The sequence below is a fragment of the Haliaeetus albicilla genome, chromosome 10, assembly GCF_947461875.1.
Source record: "Haliaeetus albicilla chromosome 10, bHalAlb1.1, whole genome shotgun sequence".
Lineage (NCBI taxonomy): Eukaryota > Metazoa > Chordata > Aves > Accipitriformes > Accipitridae > Haliaeetus > Haliaeetus albicilla.
The window spans coordinates 16,579,733-16,604,503 of record NC_091492.1 but is presented as its reverse complement, the minus strand read 5'-3'; positions in this window follow the sequence as shown (position 1 = coordinate 16,604,503).

Below are 24,771 nucleotides of genomic sequence, written 5' to 3'. Positions count from 1 at the left end.
GTATTTCTGATGTTTGGATGTCATGTGAATTCTAGATGACAGGATTTTGTTCTTGAACATATTTGCCTTGTGGTTTTTTATTTACTCATGTAGACTCAAATAGCTTTACTGACAAGGTGAAAGACAATGAGCCTCATTATGATTTGGAATCTGAATATTCTCATTCAAAGGCCTTCCCAAGTAGCATTTGGTTAAAGTTGTGTGCCTTGGTCTTACTGGGCAGACCAAGTTTTTAATAGGTGCCCCACAAATTTTAAATTTAAATAAGGGCTTTCTCCAACAAATTTGACACGTGTTTAAGTACACAATGATTGCCAGAAGCATACTGCTATCCAAAATAGAACTGGCTTTGTGTTTACTAAGAACATCAGAGTCCAGGGGAAGTAGTGCTGAGTGACGGATGGTACTAAGAGCTCAGGGGAAAGAGAAATAATCATAGCGACCATCAAAAACTGTTTGTTTGCTCATAACGCTTTTCAGATAGCACCTCTTTGGTATGTCATGGTGAACCTATTCAAAACCCTAAACTGTTTGGAAGATTCCCTCCTTCCCAAGTAATGTGTGTGCTGCTTCTCAGTTTGATTTTTCAGTAGCAACAAAATACCTGGGAGAAAAAAGATTTAATTTTCCTTTTTTTATGAGTTAGTTTATCATCCTTGAAAACTCTAGGGTTGAATGAGAAACGTCATATATTCTGAACATGTGACCATCCTATGTCACAGCTACGTATATAAAATACTAAATGAGGCTGGCTGAAATTTGTTATTCAACCTTTTTAGTGAAAAAATTCCTCTTTGGGGGGTAAAAACCCCAAACATTTTAACGGAAATTTTTTTTCATAGTATAGAAAGATCAAGAATGTAGAAAATAATGTCAGCACAAAACTAGAAAAGATGGAATTTTGCCTGAGAATTCTTTCTCTTTTCAGCTTCCATTGATTCTATTTGAGGATCAGAAATATATTTCCTGATCGTCTCTACAGTTAAGCTCTTCATTGTCTCTTTTGCTCACTAAACACGTTCCTTTTTAGAGTATTCTTTTTTTAAATTAAAAATTACTAAGAGCCTCAACACTTCCAAATTACCGTGAGTAAGGCTCTGGCCTTCCTGTCAGCTCTCCAGGAAGAGCATTTATAATGGACCCAGTTATAACTGATGAAATAAAAATTTAATATTTGAACATGAGACAGTCTATGTTTGGTCAGTCACAAGGAAGTTACCTGAGAGATACCAGCTCCAGCTGTAAAGCATGGAAATAAGCAAGTTCCCTACACTGAGGGAGAGACAAGCACTGCTCACACTGAAAAGTCAAATGAAATATGATCATAAGCACTAAAATATTAGAGTTGTATTGCGCTGTAGAAACTTTCCTGATTGTATCTCTACAGATTCTTTTCTTCCCAGCAGAACCTTTAAAAATACCTCTTAATATACTACCATGTGCTTTTGATGCCACTACTTCTGTGTAATCTGCTATTTTCTCTGGGATGAAACTATCACAAATTATTTTGAATTATTATTAAAGACTGATAGAGTACAGACCAAGTATCTTTATTAGTTTGTAAGTTTGCTAGAGATGACCAGGACTTGTAGGCTGAACAATCACAGACCTTTCTTTTCCACCCCTTTTTAGAGATTATCTACCACAGCTGAAACTGCAATGCCCATCCTCACTTTGTACTTGCAATTCAGCTGATGCAAAAAAGTAGGACATAATCTTTGACACAACAACCTCTGTTAAGAACATCTTCCTCCACCTTCTTCTCCAAACACTAAAAGATAGCCAAGAAACATATAGTCAAGAGTAAGTCACTCCCAACTCAGGTGTGCATTTCTGAGGTAAGTCCTTTCTTGGGTAGATGAACAAAAGTGATGTACCATTCTACTAAACTGAGGTGATGCATTAATTCTACTTCCACCTCCATAAATTCATCTATAACTTTCATCACAATAAGACCAAAACCATAGTTAATTCCTAAATGGGTACAGTTCTGCAGACACGCACCAACTTCCAGGATATGCCCACAGATATGTGACTCCATTTGTTGGCTGTTTGCTCCAGTGAACACCAATGGTGGATTCTTGTTTCAAAATACTCTAGTTGGCACCAGACAAACAAGTCATTCTACTGAGTGTGAGATAATTTCAATTAGTTCTCCTTTGGTTAAGTGACAACTGAAAGAAAAGAAGCCCTGGAAAAACTTTGTAATTAAAGTGAATTGGGATTCAATTAAAAAATGCAGTGACAGAGAGGTACTGAATTTTTGTGCTGCATCTTTGAGCATATGAAAGAAGCAGTGAAAGAACAGATGAAGGCAGCAAAAAGAAATCCAAAGCAAACAGAGGCCACATGATCTGAGGAGAGTTAAGAAAAAGAGTTTTAGAGTAGAGGGCTGGCTGGACGAAGGCCTGGATCTCCGAGTCCTGTTGTTAATCTCAGCTGTGCTCAGGCAAACAGGCCCCAGTGCATATTCTTTGTAACTAAACAGATTTGTCCCAGAGAAATACTTCACTCCATAGTCAACTTCTTCTCCCAACAGAAACAAGCTAAAATTGGTGAGCCCCTTAGGTCAAAAAGGGATTAGTAGTGTTAGCAATGAGATCTGAAGTATAAGCACAGAAATTTCAAGTTGCTATTCCTGCTAAGCCAATGTGCAAGCTCTGGCATTTTTTCAGCTCAGTATCAAACTCAAATGAATGGCTCACAAGATGGTCAGAAAGGGCAGGAGTTTTTTTGGCAGTCAGCTAGTCTGATCTAGCACCAATGATGTTGCAAAAATTTTTTCCCCTCCAAAACCCAGAATTATTCCAACCCAGGACCAGCCCTTAATACACTTGAACCAGCCAGCATAGGGCATAGCTGGCCACAGCACAACTAAGAGGTAGAAGTCAGGAGGGAAGGAAGAGACCCCACTTGAACTGGCAAAGGACTTGAGGAAACTTGTGTTTTTGGCAAATTCAAGTACTTGTAAGGTCTTCCAAGATAAACAGGCAATGAACCAGTTTATACACACTCAGATGCATCTAGACTTGCAGATCAAGATCAGGGGAGAAAAAAGAGGCAACAGTCATTCCAAGAGGCTGTGGATTTGCCCATAGAACTTGAACCTTTCCCTTTCCCATTCAGCAGCCCACTGAACAGGAAGGCAACTGGAGCTGAAAAAGATGCCACCTGATTGCTTTGAGCTGAGGCAGCACAACTCAGAGCCCGATCTGTATTTTGGGAAAGAGGAAGTCTGAGGTATTTTGAGATATTTTTGTGCAATTAGCAAAAGCAATCAATTCAGTTGGTAGAAAAAAAGAGTAAATGGGAACAATTGAAACATTAAATGAAGTCATTAAACCTGGTAGCATGAAAAAACTGCCACTAAAGAGAACTGGCCAAGTCCCCAGATGATCATAGATACACAGAGCTTTGAAGGGTATAGGAGGCTTATTTGTGAGTTTGCCAGTATGTGAAAACTTCAGCATAGGCTGGATGAGAAAGAGAAACCCTTTTAGTGGTCAGCAAATTGTGATTTAGCAGTTTTAAGAGTTCATTCATCCCTTCCATACACATATACATACAAATGCACACATGCATACACAAAGACTGCTCCTTTTCTAGCCTACTTATGAGTCAAAAGTTTTTACAGATTGAACCCAGAGTCTAGTGATGGAGGGTGAGCATGCAACAGAACTAAAAATGGTGCTTTAGTAGAGGTAATGTTTATGTTCCATAATACTGTACCTCCTGGCAACAGATTTTAGGTCAGTAGGGCATTTCTACTTGAATTTTCAGGAGAGAAAATTTATGATCTGGACAAACCATGCATTGCTGCCAAAGCTTTATAGATTTAAACCACAAATGGGCTTACATATAAGGATGGTAATAATGTTTTGTCCATTGTCACTAGGTTGAAAAATTAACAGCAAATGCTATCCCAACCAGAGCAATTACCAGGTAAAGTCATCCAAACAAAACTACATAAGACAAAAACCAGATGGCTCCTTGTGCCTCTGTTAACTTCTGTTAATATCTAGGGTAAATATACCTGAACGAATTGGCTCATCAAAAAGCATGAGTACCCCCAGAATTTACACAACTGAAAATGTTCCCACTTCATTGACTGGAACAATGGATTTGTTCTTTCAAGAATAGCCTATAGAGTGCTAAAATACTTACCTAAGAGGGATGCCATATCAGAACAGTAAGCCACAGTGAAATCATCTGGTAAATAAAACACTCCAATATGCAGTTCATCTTCAGATAATCATGGTTAATGATTTTTCCCATCTCAGAAGGAAATCCTGGTATTTCAAAATGAAACAAAGGTGCAGGATATAGAACTATGTATGAGTGACTACTGGGCCTTTGAAGAGACTGAAATACTTTGGTTAAAGCTGTTGCTGTTAAGAGTCCATTGAAACTGGCAAGCTGACAGACATCTATACTGTGTGTTAGTTTAGATGATGAAGTCTTTAGTCTTACTAAAGATCCTGATCATGAGTTTTTCTAAATGACTAACAATGAATATTTCATTATATCTCTTTTCAACGTGTTTGCGCATCCTATTATGTGATTACTAAACAAAGGTAGACCTGCAGCAAAAATAAGCTATAGTCTCCTTTCACAAAGGAGAAGGAAAAACAGTTTTCAGTTCTGAACTTCCAACTTCCAAAACAGAGTAGAGTGGAAGTGCCCCTGATTTGCTAGTCCCAGAACAAACACTTCTAGGACACTTGAACACTTCTGTGTCTTTGAGACACGTATTCACACAGCTCAGACATCAAAAAGTTGCTACAAAATAGGGCCTTTATCAAGGGACCTATGAGCTAACACCTCCCAATATCTGCTTTCCAGTCAAGTCACCTCCATTTCCTTCTTATTTTCAAAGCCTTCCCAAAAGGTTTAGCCATATGAAATGGCAACAGTGATTCAGAGATCCAATTCCGTAGGTCCTGTTTTCATCACACTTACTAAGAATAATTAGGGCCTGACACACCCTTTTAACACAGCTCACAGTATCCATGCAAAATCCATTTTCCTGCCACAATGCCATCTTGCCCTGCCTACACGCACTATATTCATCAAATGCATTAACATCTATGAATCGTAACAAAACCTAGGTATTATTCCAAATAGCCTCAGCTAACAAAATATGGAGCATGAGCTCATTTTGCCACAGAGCATGATGGAAAGAAAAGAAAAGCCAGCTGGAGGTAAATGGTAAGGAACAGTCGCCTGGACTGAAGAACTGTGTTGTAAGATAATCTCGATTGACCGTGTTACAGTCTTATTCAGGAAGAAGGTCTAAACAAATCCTGAAGTTATGTGGAAGAGATTGTTAAAGTTGCCTAAGCCAGTTAAGAGCCTAGAATGCATTAGGGTGAAGATACTATACTAGGTTCAGGTATAACATGGGTGGGATGAAACACATTAGCAGCATCACAGCAGTAATGCTGACTGGAATCCAGGTATTTATCAGTAGAGTCACATGTAAAAGTAGGGCTATTGAACAAATGGAAAATATTAGCTCGTGATCAGATAGCAGATGCTTCTCACAACAGAAATAGATCTATAGTTTATAAGAGGATTGATTCCTCAAATGGGTCACTAAATGAGTGCTTGGAAATAAGTTAGTCATGCTTAACTGAAGTATTAACCATATAGATGTTTTCATAAAACCACAAATTATTCAGTTATCATTGACGGACACTTAACCAATCTTGAAAGCAATCCAGCAAGTATGCAAAACATTGATACCCACAAAGCATTAACAGTCTGGATTAGTCTCTAGTGTACTCAGCCAATGACAGCCCATGACTATGGCAGGATAATAACTGATGCTGAGAGGATGATCAGAGCAGATAAACTCATTGGCAGATTATATTTGATGATATAAAGATAACAAAATGGGAAAATACCTCTATTCACTCTGAAGGCTCTTCTGAGGGTGTTTGTATCTTGAAAATAATCCCAATGTTAATGCAGAATTGTAAGTGCATTTGCTATTAAAAAAATAATCAGTATAATAGCTGTTAAGAAGATCTATCTGATGATCCTGTGGAGGGTCAGAACAGCTTATCTGTTCTTAGAACTGTAAAGATAATATTGAGCATGCAAAGAAGCAGCTATGGATCTAGACAAAGCTGCTCAGTAAATCAAAAGGCTCCCCTGCTATGTTACACAGCACACAAACAGCTTTAGCTCCTGGTCTGCACACACTAACAGCTACTTACATGAATTTTAACACTAGGACACAGCATTAAGATGATATTTTCAGAGCAGTATTTTTTCATTTTGATGTCCCCTACTCTCTGGCAGCCTACTCTGGGTTACCAACTTCTACACTTCAAAGAGGCAAAGAAGGCAGAAATGGTAGTACACTCTGACAAGGAGGTCAGAACAGTGAAAACTGGAGTTTGCACCTTGGGCTGTGGAAGAGCGCAGAACTTCACTGGTACAGGAAAGGCCCATCATGTGGTGAGTGAGTAGAGCAAGCATAAAGCCTAACATCATCCATAAAATAAGTCTCCAATTTAACCTTCCTCTTGAAATCTCAAGATGAATATCACAAAGAAATAGCAAGATATGGAGAACATACACTTCAAATCAAAAGCTCTGCTTGTGCCTCTAATGCAGGAATATCAGGTTTCAGCTCTCTGAATGTGAACTGATAACGCAGTTAAAGAATGATACAAGCAGCAGTTCAGCAACTGCTCAACTCTGTCATTTTCTGACTAGCTTCTCTTTTCCTACTCTAGAGTAAACATAGTTGACAAGGCCAAATATGTAGAACACTCACACAAAAAAACCACCCAATCAACAAATCAAAACAAAAATAGTGGCTTCATACCCACAGGGGACAGCCACAGTCTGTTCTCTTGCAGCCAAACTTGGTTATGAAAGAAATTCCTGTGAAGGCAAATTGCTGTGAGAGAGAAGTGCTGTATGTAACGGGCAGGGAACTCTGTCATGGCTGGGCTGTGGGGAGGGTGGATATTATTAGGGTCACTTCTTTTCACATGGGAAATGACAGACTAGACAAAGGGATCAATTGCTCATCTGGAAGTGTATTAAATCAACTAGAAATCAGCAAGAGGATTGGGCAGCTATAAAAAGTTAAGACTGCCGGTATTGTTCTCGTGACTTGATTGCAAATTGTAAGACTTTCAAAATAAACTTTATGAACTAAAGTACTACAACTAGATTTCTATATTTTGTGAACTACAACAGGCGATGAGCCAGGTAAAAGAAAAACATTTCTAACATTTAGATTGTATTTAAATTAAACATTCTTTTCAAGTGAACACCTCTATAATACACCTACATTGCACATGCTGGAATAATGACAATTTAAAAGACTTTTTTTCTAATGTAAAATATTTCAGGGGTGAACAATACTAAGGGAAATAATAAGCATAAATTATTCTTGAAAAGTATGGGGAAATACTGAAAATGCATGTTATATATATGACACTTGCATAACATTTTGTGTTCTGCAAACCATAGTGCAGGTTTAAGACTAAGAATGAAAAAAATTACTCTTTTCTTGATTTTTTTTGATGTTTGCACTTTTGCAGAGCCTTGAGTAGCTTAGGGCTTCTCTATCAGCATAGCAGAGCAGAGTTCATCCAGCTGTCTAATGAGGTAAGAGTGAGTGCTGTGACAGGGGATTTGCAGGTAGGACAGGATCCTCAGTTTGGTAGTCTGGGAACAGAAGGCATAATGAATGGAAAAGGAATTTAGTTTCAATATTTATGAAGAGACAAAGCAAGGAAACTAATCAAAAGGTCCTAATCTCTTTCTGGTAAGCTTCCTGAAGTTTAATTTTGGCAAATATATGCAGTTAGAAATTTCTCAGTTGACACACTGTCATAAACTGTTATTACTCTTAAGTTACTGGAGTGAAGAGAGAGGTCTCCTCAGTCAGGGAATCCCCAGCTGTGTGGGTCAAAGGACACTAGCTCTAGATTGATGGTATCTGGTCCTTAGTCCTATGTCAAGAGGAAAATAAGGAGATGTTACTGCCATTTAAATCACAAAGAGTGGACCTAACCTGGAAGAGGAAGAGAACAGCGTGCTGAAGCGGGAAAGCTCCCTAGATATTTTTTTTCCCATTGACCCTACCAACTATTTTGAAGAGGCAATTCGTTCAACTTGTGAAAGAGACTGAAGAGACAGAAAGGGGATATTTCCTACAATAGCAGTGATTTAGACATACTGCCAAGTTCCTTCCAATTTGATAATCACAGAATTATTTAATAATCTAGATTGGAAGGGACTCTGGAGGTCATCTAGTCCAAACCCCTGTAAATTTTTTTACTCTTATACCTGTTCAGAATTTCCCTTGGTGCAACCTGTGACCACTGCTTCTCAACCTTTCACTATGCATCTCCAGGAAGAGTCTCATGAGTATTAAAAGTGTAGGATCTGCAACACTTTGTCAAACTGATGATTCAGTATCATGTTTCTAAGCACTACAAGCTGTTAAGGGAAGAACAAGGCATGCATGGGTCTATCTCCATCATCCTTCCTGATTCCAACAAGTGGAAGTTTAGGGACTCTTTGAGTTAGAGTCTGCAGCCCAGCACCAGTGCTTAATTAGACATAGGTTTAATCCTTTCCTGAATCTCTTTTGCTTCCACAAAATTCTGTGGTGGTAAGTGCCATAGTTGAATTATAAATGATGAAAAAGTGCTTCCTTCACTTGAAGAGAAACAAATCAAGGTCTCCCAGTTTTTGCATTATTGTACTGGAAGCAAGCGAGACTAAGATGCATGACTTTGCTAGCTGATTTATGCACCTTCAGTGGCAACAGATCTCGAGGATGTTTTCAAACTTTCCAGTGCAGGGAAGCTGTTGAGATAGATAGAAAATATTAGCAACCTTTGAGAATTTCTCTGCATAATAAAGTTTACAATCAGAACTATCCCTGTGAAGTTTTTGCACTAGACTTCCAGTGGTATAATTTCTTATTTGAAGACACTCCAAAATAGGGCAGTTCACCCAGCATTACAGCAATATAGCTATCATAATATATTATAGATTGGCTGGTAAATCTATACATGTACATAAGCATTGACTGCAAAAATGCAAAGAAAAAAATTTGGAAATAGAGGTGGGTTTTTCTCCCCAAAAGACAATTCCTTGCCCACCTGTAAGATCGAAGGCAAATTGCAAAGCTGTGTCAGTCCAAAACTAAAAATTAAATACTGTGGTGTTACCACTAGTCACTTTAAAATGCTGTATGTTTTCTCCTATATTCCTGCCCAAATCACTGCTGGCCAGAACACTGAACCTTAAAATTGAAAATCACTCTTTTTAAAATTATGCTTTTACTTATGCTGACTTTAACTACCATGGCTGCTCTCCATTCAGTCTCATGCCACCATCCCTCCATCCCTTTCTGAGAGCTTAAGCGTAGTCATAATAGCCAGTGAAAGAATAATCATCGGATTTGAGTCAAAATACCAGGTGTCTTACCAGCTTAGTATGTTCCAGAAAAATGAGTCTATACTGGCTGTTCATGCCTGTGCTGAACTGACTCTTATCCTCTTTTTCACTCTCTTCTCCTTCCACAGACTTTCCAATAAATACCTTTCAAACTCACTACTGTGATCCCTACCTCCACTTTTGTTTCAGTGTTGAGTCATTCTATTTATTTTACTCCCTTTGTAGTAGCAAACTGCCTTTTGTATTAACTGAACCTGGTTAAGAATTCCCTTTTGCTGCGAATCGAATGGAATTCTTGGCAGTATATAAAGCCATACACCGTGCCAGGGTGTTTGCTCCCATATCTCACTCAAAGGCATGGGGCTTTGTTCTGATTTACACACTTCAGAGACAATCAGAATCAGGCCAACAGTTCCTGCCAAAAGAGCATACAAACTGAAAGGCAGAGAAGATAAAACAGATTCACTCCAAGAGATTCAGAGAATGGAAGTAGTATAAAGCTTTTCAACTTTTTCTGTTTTAGCAGGGAGTGATGCTAGCCTGTGAGGAGCATCCATAGGCCCTGTGGAAGCCAGGAGGCTTCCAGAGATATTAGATAGGAAAGTAGAAAGATGAATGAACTGGTGAAAAAAATTAGAATTAAAACTTTAAAATATGTCACCCTGCTTCAAAGAAGGTAGCTTCGCTCGTATTTCAGGGCGCAACCATGCTCGTGTTTTTAGAGACCTCAGGACTACTCTCTTTGTACATAAAAGTTAAGAGTCTGGAGAACAGTTGACAGATAATGACTCCCTAGATTTAGTTGTCATTACTGTTGCATCTGTCCTCCTGACATATATCTTCCCCTTGCTAATTGACCATACAGGAACTAAAGCAAGAAGCATTCAAAATTTGCAGTGCAATCTGGTTCCAAACACAGCTGTGAGGTGACTGGAGGCAGTTTCCCTCCCAACTTGCTCTTGTAGGGATGGGGAACAATGTTTTGCAGACAGCAAGTTGGGCTCCTGCCTAGCCCTGTTGCATCTTGAACTCAGCAGCTCCCTTCTTAAAGAATTCTCCCGCAATAGCTTTTTTGCCCTTACCCTTCATATGCTCTGTCGCAGTGCATGGCCACAAAGTCAGCTTTGCTGACTTTTTTATACGCATTTTCAGGGCTTGGCCTGCCCCCAGCTCATAGTGAAAACCTCATGCCCATGTTGAGTCTGTCTCAGCCTAAACTCTGTACTTTTGGGAGGCACAAAAAAAAGTAATGTCTGTGCAGGTTACACAGCAACAGTAAAGCAGTTCTAAGATCATAAGCTTTGTTTGATAGTAAAAGAAAGGAAAATAAAAGGCAGGTATCAGAGCAGGAAACAGTGCCTATAGTTGCTGAAGCATGCCTGGTATTTTAGCATGGGCCCAAGCTATTGTTCATAAGTCTGGATAGACCAGACTCAAGCAAACCATACATGCTACAAAATAGTCTGCCAAGAGATAACACAAGCCAGCTCTTCCTGAATATGTGAATGCTCCAAGTCAAAACTGCAGCTGGGCTAATAGTCATTGGGAAAGAAAGCATGAGTCATAGGGTTCAGTAGGCTTTAACAACTCTTCATGTCACAGTGTAGACATAATCCCACAATCTCACTGTGCAGTTCCTGGACAGCTGGAGAAAGACTTTGGAGAGAAATATGATATGCTTGCTTTCCAAAAGCCAAGGCCCTACTCCTTTGACACATCTCTCCAGGCAATGGAAAGAATCACGACCTGATCTTGGTTTGCATAATCAGAGCTATCATAAATAAGCTGTGTCTACACTGCAGGACAAGTGTACTCTGCAGCAGGACCAGTACACACACCACACAAGGATGTACTCTGACTCCAAATGAACACACAACAAAGATGCGCACCATCCTATGGAACCGCAGGGCCTGACTGGGATGCTTGTACCACCGGAACTGAGGGGTACAGAACAGAATTCTCATGCTCCACAGTGTGGCACAGATTTAATAGAATAACTAAAAAATTACATTTAATTTTGGTTCATGTGATGTTACTTCTTACTCTGTCTGAAAACTGTGTTTCACTTCGTTTGCTTTCACCAAGAAATGAAAGTGCTTGTGTCTCAAAATAATAAGATTTACTCCATGGCAGAATGATGGAGAATGTATAGACATTACTTTTTCCTATACCCCCCAAATGGCTTCTTTTTCCAGATGCAAAGCACATATTGTTTTCAAAGCAACATGTACTGTATGACATAAAGCATACCAAGTTTCATGAAAACCTAAGCGTGTTTATAAAATAAGAGTTGGTTGATAGTCATACATTAAAAGCTGATCATTAAAGTTAATTTCTGTTTATTTCTGGTGATTATGTTAATCCTGAAGTGTTTTTCTGGTATTCATTGAAATTGATTGCAATGAAATGTTTACTAAACTACAGTACATCTTTCTGTATTAATCTGTTGCACAGTTAGTTTTTCTGATTTTCACAAAAAGGAGTAAAATTTTATATATAATGTCTCATAGCCTATTGTTTAGTTTCAAAGCAACTCTGAATAACACAAGTCATCACTCAATCACCTTCGAGTGGAAGAAGACATCGTCATCTCTTGTTGTCCATATGTGGATACTGCCAGATAAGTTTAACAGCTTTGGGTTTGTTTTGGTTTGGATTTCAAACACGAGCAGTGTTCCACTGCCAGCAAGCAGGCCCCTGGGTATTTTGCCTTCAGAATGTCCTTCATCAGTTAAGATTTCGATAATCCTGCTTTACAGGGGCTAGAATGTTGGATTTTTCCAAATGTGCCTGATATAAATAAGCCAAGTGTTTTGGAGAGGAATCCAGAAGTATTTAATCAGGCAAAACTTCCATTGATTTCCATGGGAGTCTTGTCGGAGTAAGAACTGAGTCAAGACTTCAACACTTGGCACATTATCAATCCCAGCAAATGACGGGCGAGAGCTGATGCCTAACGCATGTTCTAGGGAGGAAACAACTTGGCTCAGGGACCATATTTAAAGCATCACATACTGTAGTTTAAGCTCTGTAAGAAGTGAGAAGAACAAAGCTTAAGTTAGTCTCTAAACACCCAAGTCAGAGTTCAAATACAGTGCAAATATTCTTTACATATCTCAGCATGTCTAGTGGCATGCTTTCTGTAAAAGGCAAGAACAATGCATAAAAAGTAGACAGGTCTTAACGTAAAGTGAATACCTAGAGGAAGCATCACAATGCACATTTTTTTCACAAGCTATTGACAACTAGATAGTACGTGACTGCAGTATGACAACATTCGTTAGGAAACACTATTAAAATAAGGAAAACAGTATTTCATCCAGCTATTTTAGCTCTTTTTTTTTTTTCTGAATTTCTCCAAAAGACAGTCTCTTCTTGTCAGGTTTAACCCCAGCTGGTAACTAAACACCACATGGCCGCTCACTCACTCACTCCCCCCCGCAGTGGGATGGGGGAGAGAATCGGGGAAAAAAAGTAAAACTCATGGATGAGATAAGAACAGTTTAATAGAACAGAAAGGAAGAAAATAATAATGACAATAATAACAATAATAAAATTACAATAATAACAGTAAAAGAATTGGAATATACAAAACAGGTGATGCACAATGCAATTGCTCACCACTCACTGACTGATGCCCAGTTAGTGCCCGAGCAGCAATCCCCCTCGAGGCCACCTCCCCCCAGCTTATATACTGGGCATGACGTCACATGGTATGGAATACCCCTTTGGCCCATTTGGGTCAGCTGCCCTGACTGTGTCCCCTCCCAGCTTTTTGTGCCCCTCCAGCCTTCTCGCTGGCTGGGCATGAGAAGCTGAAAAATCCTTGGCTTAATCTAAACACTGCTTAGCAACAACTGAAAACATCAGTGTGTTATCAACATTATTCTCATACTGAACCCAAAACATAACACTATACCAGCTACTAGAAAGAAAATTAACTCTGTCGCAGCCAAAACCAGGACACTTCTCTATCCTGTCTGGCTTTGTGGGCGAGCCTGGAATTTTGCATACTCACAACCAAAGATAAAAGCCAAAGAAAACAGATGAATGGGTTGACTATACAGCCTTTTCTAAATGCTAACAAACGTAACTGAATGTGAATTTGTCCAGCAGATTTTGTTTACACTATACCAGCTTGCCTTATAAAGGCTAATTTTTCAACATATTTCAATTAAAGAAGATAAGTCTAACAAATGGAGTAAACTGTTCAGGAATGGGATTTCTAGCTCAGTCACTTTGTCTGCTCCATTGTCGGTGGCACTTTTTTAACATGCCCGATGTTGCAGATGAGATCAATGGCTGGTGGTTAACTGGGTGTCTCTCTGTGCTGCAGTGGATTAAGAAACTGCAAAAAATCCCTTTGCAGAAGACATGTTACACCCCCCTTCTCAAGCTCCTTCATATAGGATGCTGCTCCAATGGAGGAGAAAACTATAGGCCATGCAAGCTCAGTTGTTTTGAAATATACTGTCCTGGAGACTTAAAAATCCCATCTCTTCTGTGAGGAATGTCTTACCTTTCAGGGTGAATTCCACAAAAGCGTTACATCATATATCTTCATGTAGTATAGGAAGAACACTAAAGCTTGACAATTGTGTGCATTAATATGAAGCAATGTTGGGATAACACATAGGCCTGTATTCAGAATACTATGAAATATATTCAGGGCAATACAGAGAGAGAGAGAGAGGGAGGGAGGGAAGGAGGAGGGAGGGAAGGAGGTAGAAACAGCTTTCAAAGTCTTGCTAACCAGGTGTTGGCAAATGAAAACCAGGTGTTGTCTAGAGCTGTTTCTAGGCAAACATCAAAATCTGAGTCGCACTCAAAACAGGAAAGATTTTTCTACTTTATTTCTGGTTGATTTGACTGACCTTTTTATTAAGCATTCTGCTCTTTTAGAAAAACACCCTTCTGCCTGCACAAGCATTTGCTTTTTAATTGAAACACCTGCCCCCACTCCAAAGACTTAAATGGTGACCTTAGCAAGAGACTAAAATTATATACAAATCCTTTATACAAATCCTTTTTGAGAAGAAAGTTGACACTGTATTGAATTTCACAGTGTGTGGACTAGACAAACACCTCCAACACATAAGATGCATCTTGACCATTGAATCATACTTTAAGTGGGGGGCTGACTCATTGACAAACCAAGTGCACACACCAGTTTATCTTATTCAGAACTCCTAATGGCACACAGACTCCTCACTTATTGTCTGGACGTAACATGGAGTCTTATAATTCATACATTTTAAACAGTTTATTTTCTTTCCCTTTCAGTAACAAGGTAACAGTCTATGGGAGAGGAGAGTTCCTTAGATAATAAGAGAAGAAAACACTTTCTGAGCATGACCAGTGTATATCCACTGAGGTCTAAAGAAATTGCAAAAGCTTAAACACCTTTCACCATTTCAATTCCATTTTTCTAAAGCGATGCTTAAAAATTTCTTCATATATACAGATATAAATTTGAATGCATTATGACTTTTTTTCCACTTACAAAGGATATGATCACCCCTCATTTTTTTTCCTCTATAGATTTGGGACAAAAATTCCTCAGTTATAGATAGTCTTCAACTGCACATGAAAAATATTCCACCTCTAATAAAGATGCAGTTTTCGCCATATCTTTCACAGCTTGAAGCTCAGCTGCTTTCACTCCATATGGCTCCATGCTTCCATCTTGTAAGCTACAACACTGTTTGCCCTGCCTCCTGTCACACACTCGAACCTTTTGGCAACAGAAAGAGGGGAAGAGAATTAGCTAGAAGAACATAGGCATGAAAGAGGAGTAGGCAAACAATGAGGAAAGATGTCTAGGTTAGTGAAAGACCTCATAAGATAGAAGAGTTAGAGACAATAACATCTACATTGCATTGGAGCCTCAAATTCTGTGAGTACATAGCAACTATGGTGAACTTTCTAGCTGAAATCACCCCACCTAGAGGCATCCTTGTTGGCGGTATTTAGTCAATTTCGTGATTTCCTTTATATTTAAAAAACTCAGAAGGCAGAGGAAAAGTAATAGTCAAATCTGATGATTTGTACAATCACCCCATGTTTTTCCTGGAGCTTGTGATTTTAGAGCTCCTGCTATCAGGCAGCTGGGAAGCATATACAACAGCCTCCAGGCACTCATTGGCACTCAGCGCTGTGGCTGGCAGCTAGCATGAAGAAGTCATGGATGTGCTTTAATGTACACCATAGCATGTCAGCACTAATCTTGGAAAAAAATGAAGATGTGATTTCTGTACCATTAGGATTGGTACCTTGTTGCTACATCTAATCAGTATTCATTTATATACAGAAAATGTCGATCTTGAGCTCAAGATTATTAATTTGTAATGAATTAAATGTTTAATGTTCCTTGATTTCAAGTTGGACTTTCCAGGCTTAGCTACATTGGGGTCTAGCTATTTGTCTTTGAGCCACACATTATAGCCATTGCAATTCAGATAGTACAGATTTAAGCAGCTCTGCAGAAAAATGTCTCCATTCAAAGAGAGCCTCGCCTAAGTGGTAGCTGTCCATTCTTTCAATCCCTCCAGTCTCACTAAGCTTGCAAGAATATAGCCTCATCCTGCAGAGGCTTATTCACATACATAGTCCTCATGTTCCAGGGAATAAATGATCTCAAGACCATGCTCCTAGCTGGGAGCATTATATATATGCCAACATTGTCATAAAATACACTTGTAATTTTCCTGTAACTAGACAATTGAATCGCTCTGCCTCTTGAAATGAAGCGAATTGCAAAGAATGAAACAAGAGTAGGCCTGTCTAAAAATAAATAAATACAAATACAAACATTAAAGTTTCTACAGGCATTACTAACTCAGCTGCCCTGTATATCATGTGATATGTAACTTTGGAACAGGGAAACAGACGTACAAAGATAAATGCTGCTTCTTCTGATTTTCTTACTAAAAATATGGCAGCTGGTGAGGGCAATAGTACTAAATGTGCTACCAGAATTTCTTGTTCGTAGGGGAAGGAACTACTCTGAAATTTAAATACATCTTTAAAGATATGTGCACTTTCATAATAACTATGTTATGGGATGTTACCAGCCTCCTGCTACTGCCACCATCTTTTAGTTCCAACAGCTTTGTTACCGACACATCTTATTCAAACTTTACTATTAATGGTAGAGGTGGAACATGACGGGAGCTGTACATCAGTTTCCCTTTGTTGAATTTATTTTGCAAGAGAAATCCTACCAAGCCTGGCCAATACTAAAGTTTCTAATATCTGGTTTCTACCAGTTACATTAATTTGAGCACATAGGATGATGGTAGGAAGTACAAACATAAGAAAAAGCCACATGCATTCAGCATACAACTGCATTCCCAAAGACAAATATGTCCTTAAGAGCATATACATGTGTAATACTTAAATAATTTGGGGTTTATCATTAATTTTATTATTCTTCAGTTAGTTTTACAGCATTACAAAACAGAGAGTCTCACCCCATGTGTTTCCCCAAGGACACTAGCCATTTTGTAGACTGGGAATGTAACCCATTCTGTGCAACAATCATTTTATTAACATTTTTATGTGAGAGGCTACAGCCACATTGAAGATTCAGTTTCTCAGAGTGAGGCAGCCATGCTTGCAGATATTAGCACACCTGCTGAAATAATGGATCTCAATTGCTGATTATGAGAAGCCAGGGGAGCCGCACAGAATGCTGTGCTCTCTCCATATGCCAGCTATTAGATGTTGAGCACTAAAACCAGATGACTGCATCTCCACAGCAAGAAAAGGCATCAGATCCCATGCCTGCAGGCTGACTCTTATTTATTTATTTATATGAGACCGGAAAAAAAGTCTTTCTCTGGCAGTATCACAATTAACAGGAAACAAGGACCAACAGTAACACAGCACTTGATGCCAGGAGTGCTGATCCTCCTCCAACTTCTGAATCCATTTAACACGTCCCAGAAGGCCCTGCACAGATGAAACTCTTTGATATGTTTTTAACCTCTCTGAGAGCTGCACAGATGCAGCCCATTTGGAAAGCAGGCAGCTCCCATTTTTCCACCAGGGGCAATGTTATTTTGAAATCATTCCATGAAGTCATTAGACATGAGTTTGTTGTTATTGTTTTTAAAAGACATAATTTATTAATTTTCTGCTTGCAATAGCTTAAGAATGGCAATGAATTAAAAAATCTTCTCTGAAACCTATTAAGGTGATTCACCAAGTCCCAGTTTACTTTGTTAAAGAAATTGAATTAAGTCATTGTGCTTATTACTAAAAACAAAATAAAATAAAACAAAACAAAAAGCCCATACACTCAGTATACATGCTCTTCAAATTGTATGTCTGGAGATTAATCAAACCTCTCTGTTAAGCTGTCCTGGTGAAATGGGAAATTAAATACCTCACTATGTGTGTGAACACATTTTAAGGCAGTTTTTAGAAGTTGGAAAATCTTGGCATTGTAATAGAGATTATTACAATTGTGAGCTCATATTTTGTTTGGAAAAAAACTTCACATGGTAACATAATCATGAAATCTTTCTATTTACTGAAATAAAGTGGGTGAAGCAGTATGTTAGATAAATTATCTGTCAATCTTATTTTTTTAAATCTAGACACTGCTTTTCTTCACAGAAAATATTGAAGATATGCTTATCTCACCTAAATAGCATATAAATGAAAGCCAAGTATCTCAGTATTTATTTGCCTATAGCTATTTTGGTGAATACATAATTCACTCACTGAATCACTAGATGTTGCAACCAAAATAGACTATTATGACCATTGCATTTGATCTCCTGGGTAACAGACAAAAGAACCTCAACCATTAATTTCTGCATCAAAACCATTATTTTTGTTTGACCTACAGCACCCCTTTTGAAAAGTTACCCAGTAAGGAGAAACCAATGTGTCCCTAGGTAAATTGTTCCGGTGGTTAATTTACTTTTCCTGTTAAAAATGGGCACATTAGTTCAGTTCTGAATTTGTCTAGCTCCTGCTTCTAAACACTAGACTGTTATAGCTTTTTTCTGCTTAAAAAGCTAGATTAAAGATGTCAGTAGTAATTGTGCGAGTTGATCTACAATAACATATAGCCTTTGGTGTCGACACTAATCAAGGTTAGGGAACTCCAGCAACATCTAAATACACAGCAGGAGACAAAGGTTCAGTAAATTTAGAATTCTCTTCCCTTTGTGCTTTTGATGAAATTTTAAATCAGTTTGGGTGCAGGTCTATTTCTTTTATTGTTTGGTGTTTGAGAATATTAAAATTAACATTAGGGAAAAAAAAGACTTGTTGCTAGGTTTTGGTTTATATGCTCTTATTTACTTGCATATATTGATAAAAGAAAACTCAAAGCTACTGATGGTCTCTTAAATGTTTATAAAATAGAGCAATTACTATTGTCAGAATTTATCACCAATAATGCTTAGATGGTCTATAGCTTTTACAGTTTAATAGAAAGGCATGAAGACTACCGTGAACAGCTGTAGACCAAACCGATGGGTACTGTAAGCTGGCAAAAATTACCTCTTTATATCAGCAGCAAATTACATCTAAATATAACTGGTTTAGTGGAAAATGTAAATTCCATTTATTTTTTAAAGGACTTTGCTTTGAATACTCTGAACTCCCTCAAACTCCTTTGGCCTACTTACTTTCCAATGACCAATGTCTATTTAAAATCTAGAAACAGGAGAACTGTTTTGGACAAAGTGTTTCCCCTCAAAAAATGCAAACAGTAAAATTAAAATACCATTGCTGTTTTGTGGGCTTTTATTGAGAAGAAATCAGCAATGACTATACAATTAATGTTGAGACATGCATTTAAACAAATAGATTTCAGTCTTGCTGAAATACATGAATGATTTGATTTAGTCCCCAAACATGACACAGTAATTCTTCACTGGACAATCTGGAGTGCAGCTGTGGGGACTGTGGAGCAAGGGGAAGTTAGAAAGCATTTGGGCGGGCAATTTGGAGGACATCAGGGACTATGTAAGGCTGAGAATCCCATCAAAAAGCAAGAGTTATTCTTAAGTTTGCCAAATTAGTTACTTACGGTCTTCCTAAAATTGTAAAACAACCCCCCCCCCCCCCAGCAACTAAAAAAAACCCAAACCAAAAAACAAATCCAACAAAACAAACAACAAACTGACACCACACCAAAAAAAAAAAACCCCAACAAAAAACAACCAACCAAAAAAACCCCAAACCACAAACCAGTGGAGGTCACCCATGTATTTGTATTGTACACAAAGACAAAATAACCCAGAAATTATGTACTGAGTTCTTATCCTAGCAAGGTATAAAAATAAATTTCTTCCTGTACAGCACTTCTACCTGCTAACCAGAAGACATGAAGAACTCTGTCCTCCATACAATGTGGTAACTTCAGCCACATACATTAGCCGTTGAAAGGCAGGGAGGTACTAAATTTAATCAGGACTGGTATTAAACACTGTTATACTGTTAAACACTGTATAACTCCCTTCTTTATTCATCCTTCAATACTGCACACTTGAACATAACCTGAACTGAAAGGCTGTCCACACATTAATCATATACTTCAAAGCCTCAATCAACTTTCCCAACAAAGCAAAAACATAATTTTTTAAACACTCTGTCTCAGTGGGAGTCAAGGTTTGGGTGGAGGGAGGAGACGTGGGAAGTAAAAATGGGCAAGGTTGAAAGGCAAAGGTACAACTTGTAACCGGGACTTCAAGGGGTGGATAAGCTTAACTGGTGATTTCCTGGTTTTTCTAACACTTGTGTTGATAGTATGTGCACTTCAGAAACCTGGCCCTAGCCCTTAGCTTTGCAGAGCAGGGGAGAGAATGTGGAACAACAGCTGCACTTCAAAAGCCACATGGCTTTCAGAGCGTTTTGTTCCCCTTCACACTTTTTATGCCAGAAGGGAACATATGGTCCACTGTTTGGAAATTTCCCAACCTAAATTTTTGTTTGATTAATTTCATCCAACTACTCCCAGTTACAAGCCCTCATAACACCCCAGATAGTTATGCTCCTTCCTTTACATTTATACCCTTCAATTTGCTGTAGAGGCTTACGCGCCTTCTTAATTATCATATAGCTATGCACGTCTAGTTCTTTTCATCTTTTCTTGCCATCATCTCTCCACGCTCTTTAACCATGTTTGTGGCTCTTTTCTGAATTCGCTCCAACTTCTTGATATTTTTGTCTGATCTTAGAATATCCGTACCAGTACTTTCTCTTACAGGTGTAGTGTTACTTCTGTATTGAGAATCATTTTCTCTTCAGACTCTTATGTATCACCTATCACAGCAGTTTTCAACATGTTAAAGAATGTGACCAGTGTCCTTGTTCCCAGCCTGGCCTATGACACTGCATGTCCCTGATTTTGGAACCCTCTGTGGCATCTTATTACAAGTTCATGTTCAATTTCTCATCCATTTTTATTGTCCAAATGAAAGACTGAAGTGCAGGGACCCTGCAGGAACCTGGATGCCTTAACAAAATGCTGATGCTACATACAGATCCTTCTTCTGCAAGCAAGGAATTTCTGCACTGTGAGGAACTTGATGGTGTATGAGCTGGACAAATGCTCATACATGGTACACACATAGGATACACATTGGCCCTTAACTCATACATGCTGTTTAAGCGGGGATCTAAATCATGGTTTAGTTAAGCAGAAAGCCAGCTTGACCCGTTCAGAACTCCAATGAACTAATGGTATGCAGTCTCCTCACATACTGTTTGAGTGTGATCTAAAGTCTCATAATTTATACATTTTAAACGGTTAGTTTTTCTTCCCCCTCAGTAAATGGGTAACAGGAAACAGACAAAGCTCCTTAACTTTTCTTTAATCTTCCTCACTAGTGAAGTGAAAATCAAACGATAATTGTCTGGATGATCTCATTATTGTCAGCAAAACTGAAACCTTGAAGTCCACATACACTGAAATGCTGATACATTAAACAAAAAAGGGAACTGTGCTTACATGTTGTTCAATAAATAAATAAGAGCTATAGAGAGTTCCATGATGAATAAGCACCCTGGGAGGGCTTCAGCTTGTCAGAATTATACAGTGACATTAATCACAGCATAACAGGATTGCTGCAGGCTTCCAGTGCAAAGTCCTCATTATATCTTCAAAACAAGACAAAACAAAAACCCCAAAATCCTCACAACTTCCAAGCCCCTCGAAGTGGAATCTTATCTAACAGACTTTTTCAGCAGAATACAAAATTCAAAATAAACTGACCTTCATCACATAAAGAATCACATAAGCAGTGGAAACCTGTCAATCTAGTTGAACCATCCAACCAGGCTAAGTTTCCACAGTGTTTGTGATCATTGTGCTTGTATATCAACATGGCAAAGTATTCATCATGGGCTCTCAGCTACATTAGCAAAGTTAAACTGTATAATTACAGTACTATGACATCTCCCACTCAGGTGAAACAAGCCATATTTGTAAAGCAGTCTCACCAGCAGATCTAGGTGTCATGTCAGCAACGCTTTCGGATGCTTCAGCACTCAGAGAGAGGCTGCTGGAGGGCAAAATTCTACAGCACTGACTTGGCTCTAGAAGAATTCAAAAACATGGGGACCAGAAATGACTATAGTATTGTCAACTGGTTCAAAGTTGCCTGAATAATCAGTTTTTTACTCTAAGAATTAGATTAATGGGACCTCAGAGTGCTGTCTTATGAGTTATGACCCATTAAATTAATCTCCTTCAAATATTATATACATGTATACCTGCCAAACACAAGCACTTTAACAGATCTTTTCTAAGACAGTTGTAGACAGTTTTTACTTCTGGCCAAAGCAAAAAAAACCCCAGTTTTTTCTTCAGCAAGTTACTTTGCTGCTTTTAGAATGAAAAACTAGGGGATAAAATCTTCATGTTTAAAATCATCTATTCAGATCTATCTGAATCCCAGAAATCAGAAATATGAATTACTAATAAAAGAATGTTCTAAACTTCAAAGAGTTTTGGGGTTTACATTTCCATACCATCTTGAGAAACAGCATGAATAATTTCTAATTCTCTCCTAAACAGTTTGCTTACCTCTAGGTTGGGTCTACTTTGCTAATGGATTTTTGCTAATGGAGTTTCCACAACAGTGACCAGACACTGTTAATTGCAACTAGCTTAGGTTCACAGAAGTATCACCCACACTACACATTTTATGTGCTCTTTTGGGGTATTAAGAATGTGAAAAAAAATAGAGAGTTAAATTTCTGGAAAGAGAACTTAGATATACAAATAAGTGGATAGATTTTCAGGAGTTCACTACATTTGGTGTTGAGCTGTTTTTAATGTCAAGTATATACTTAAGCATGTAGTGGGAGTTGAGTAGTACTGAAAAGTCTGGTCCCAGTTATGGGTGCTGAGAACATAAAAATCCTACCCTGGTATAGACAAAGCCTTAAATGTCATTGATCTTTTTCTTTCCCATTGAGCTTTAATCCTGCATCAGCAGAACAAAGAATTTGTATTGCATGGTTGGGAAGTTAAATTTTCCTCCACACCTGCGGGTCATTCCTCCTGGGCTCCCTCCATTGATAGCCAAAAAGTTATTTGCTTAAAAAACTAATCATGTGGTGCAGCTGAGCTCCTTCATTTCCAGAAGAAAGGCATCTGAAGTTAGGCCCCTGTTTTACAAAGAATTCATGAGAGAGCTGGGTTCAATCAGTGGGATCAGCCTGCAGAATCAGGGCCATGATTTTATTACTGTTTGTTTAGTCTAATTAAAAACATGTATCTTAGGTAACATTTTCTTACTTTCAACAAAATTATAACACACTGCAGTTTAAAAGCCTTGGATGAAAAGTGTCATATAAATGCAAAGTGCTAAGAACACAGTAGGAGATTTGCATTTAAGAGAGAAAAAAAAAAGATTGATTCAAGAAGCATTTCTTACTAGGTAACAGTTTCTTAAAAGCCAACATTTGAGATAGAATAAACTGAAGAAAGCTCCTTCATAGTCCTTCATGGCAAGTGATTCAGCTGAGGACATAATGTCCTCTTATCAAAGTCTCCTTTGCAAGGAAGGAAGAATTTATTAAACAAGACAGACAGACAGGAAGAGCAGTAGATAGTGCTCACATGTCTGAGTCAAAGGCATTTGAAACACTAAATCCCTTTCTAGTCCATCTACCTACAGGTGTGTTCCAGCAGCATTTTTCCCACAATAAAATGGAGGCTGGGGGAGGGAACAAGGAAAGGACAGAAACTCTTGTCAGCCCCTTGGAAGGCACAGTGAATCCCTCCTCCTTACTCAAGGAAGTGGTACAGAAGGAACACCCTGTGCATTTCAGCATAATTCCTCACTTTGATTAATAAAACATGGGGAGAAGCAGGAATTGCAGAGAATTCCATGAAGCAATAAACAGCAACTGAGTGACGATAGTATACCAGCTACTCCCCCACCCCCAGCATAGACTCAATTTCGGCAAAACGAGCACTGTTTGAAGTCCACTGTTCCCTCTAGTCCCATTAAACTTTTTTGCGTGCTGGGTGAGTCCCAGTTGTTTGGATTTTCACATTAGATTATATCCTGCAACAACTGTGGCCTGTGCTCTTCCACATTCAGTCAGTCACGTTTCTTGGTGCTAAACACATACCATAGACAGTACAGCAGTGCATCCCCAGTTCCTATTGAAGCCATGGCCCTGCCCATGGCTTTGAAACATGGTTTGCTACACATTTATTCAGTTTTATGTAATGCTGCTAGAAAAACATTTTCTGTTAAGAACTGCTATCTCAGAATAAAGAGAACACTGTTTATCTTCATATTTGTGGCTCAGAACAGGAAAAATAATCAGACTATGGACCCGATGACTACCAGAGTCATTTCTGGACCTACATCCATAGCTAGAAAGGGCAAAAACAGTCTCCAAAAGGTGAGAAAAGACCTCTCCTTCCTTGCAGGTTTTGAGAATGGTGCTTACAACACAAAAATAAAAAAGCTCCAAAGAGCAAGTAAAGACCCAGTTCTTAAGATTCAGCTCCATCCCACCTCTCTTGGCACCTCATTGCAGCAAAGCCATTCTTTCTCCTCCGAGATCCCAAGCAACCCAAACACGTGGAGGGAGAAATGGAAGCGGTGTCCCCCCACCTCCCCAGAGATGGGCTGGTGCCCAGCCTCCTACACACTCACATCTCAGAAAGAGCCCTCTGCCTCTGCAGCCGTTGCAACTGTTTTCACGCCCAGATTCAACTTAATTTCTCCTGCAGCAGGGAGAAGGCCTCATAAGAAATTCATCTTTTTTTAGAAACCACAAACCTAATCCTAGCTGTTACTAAAATAATCTCTCTCCCACCCCATTTTAGTCATATCAACAGAG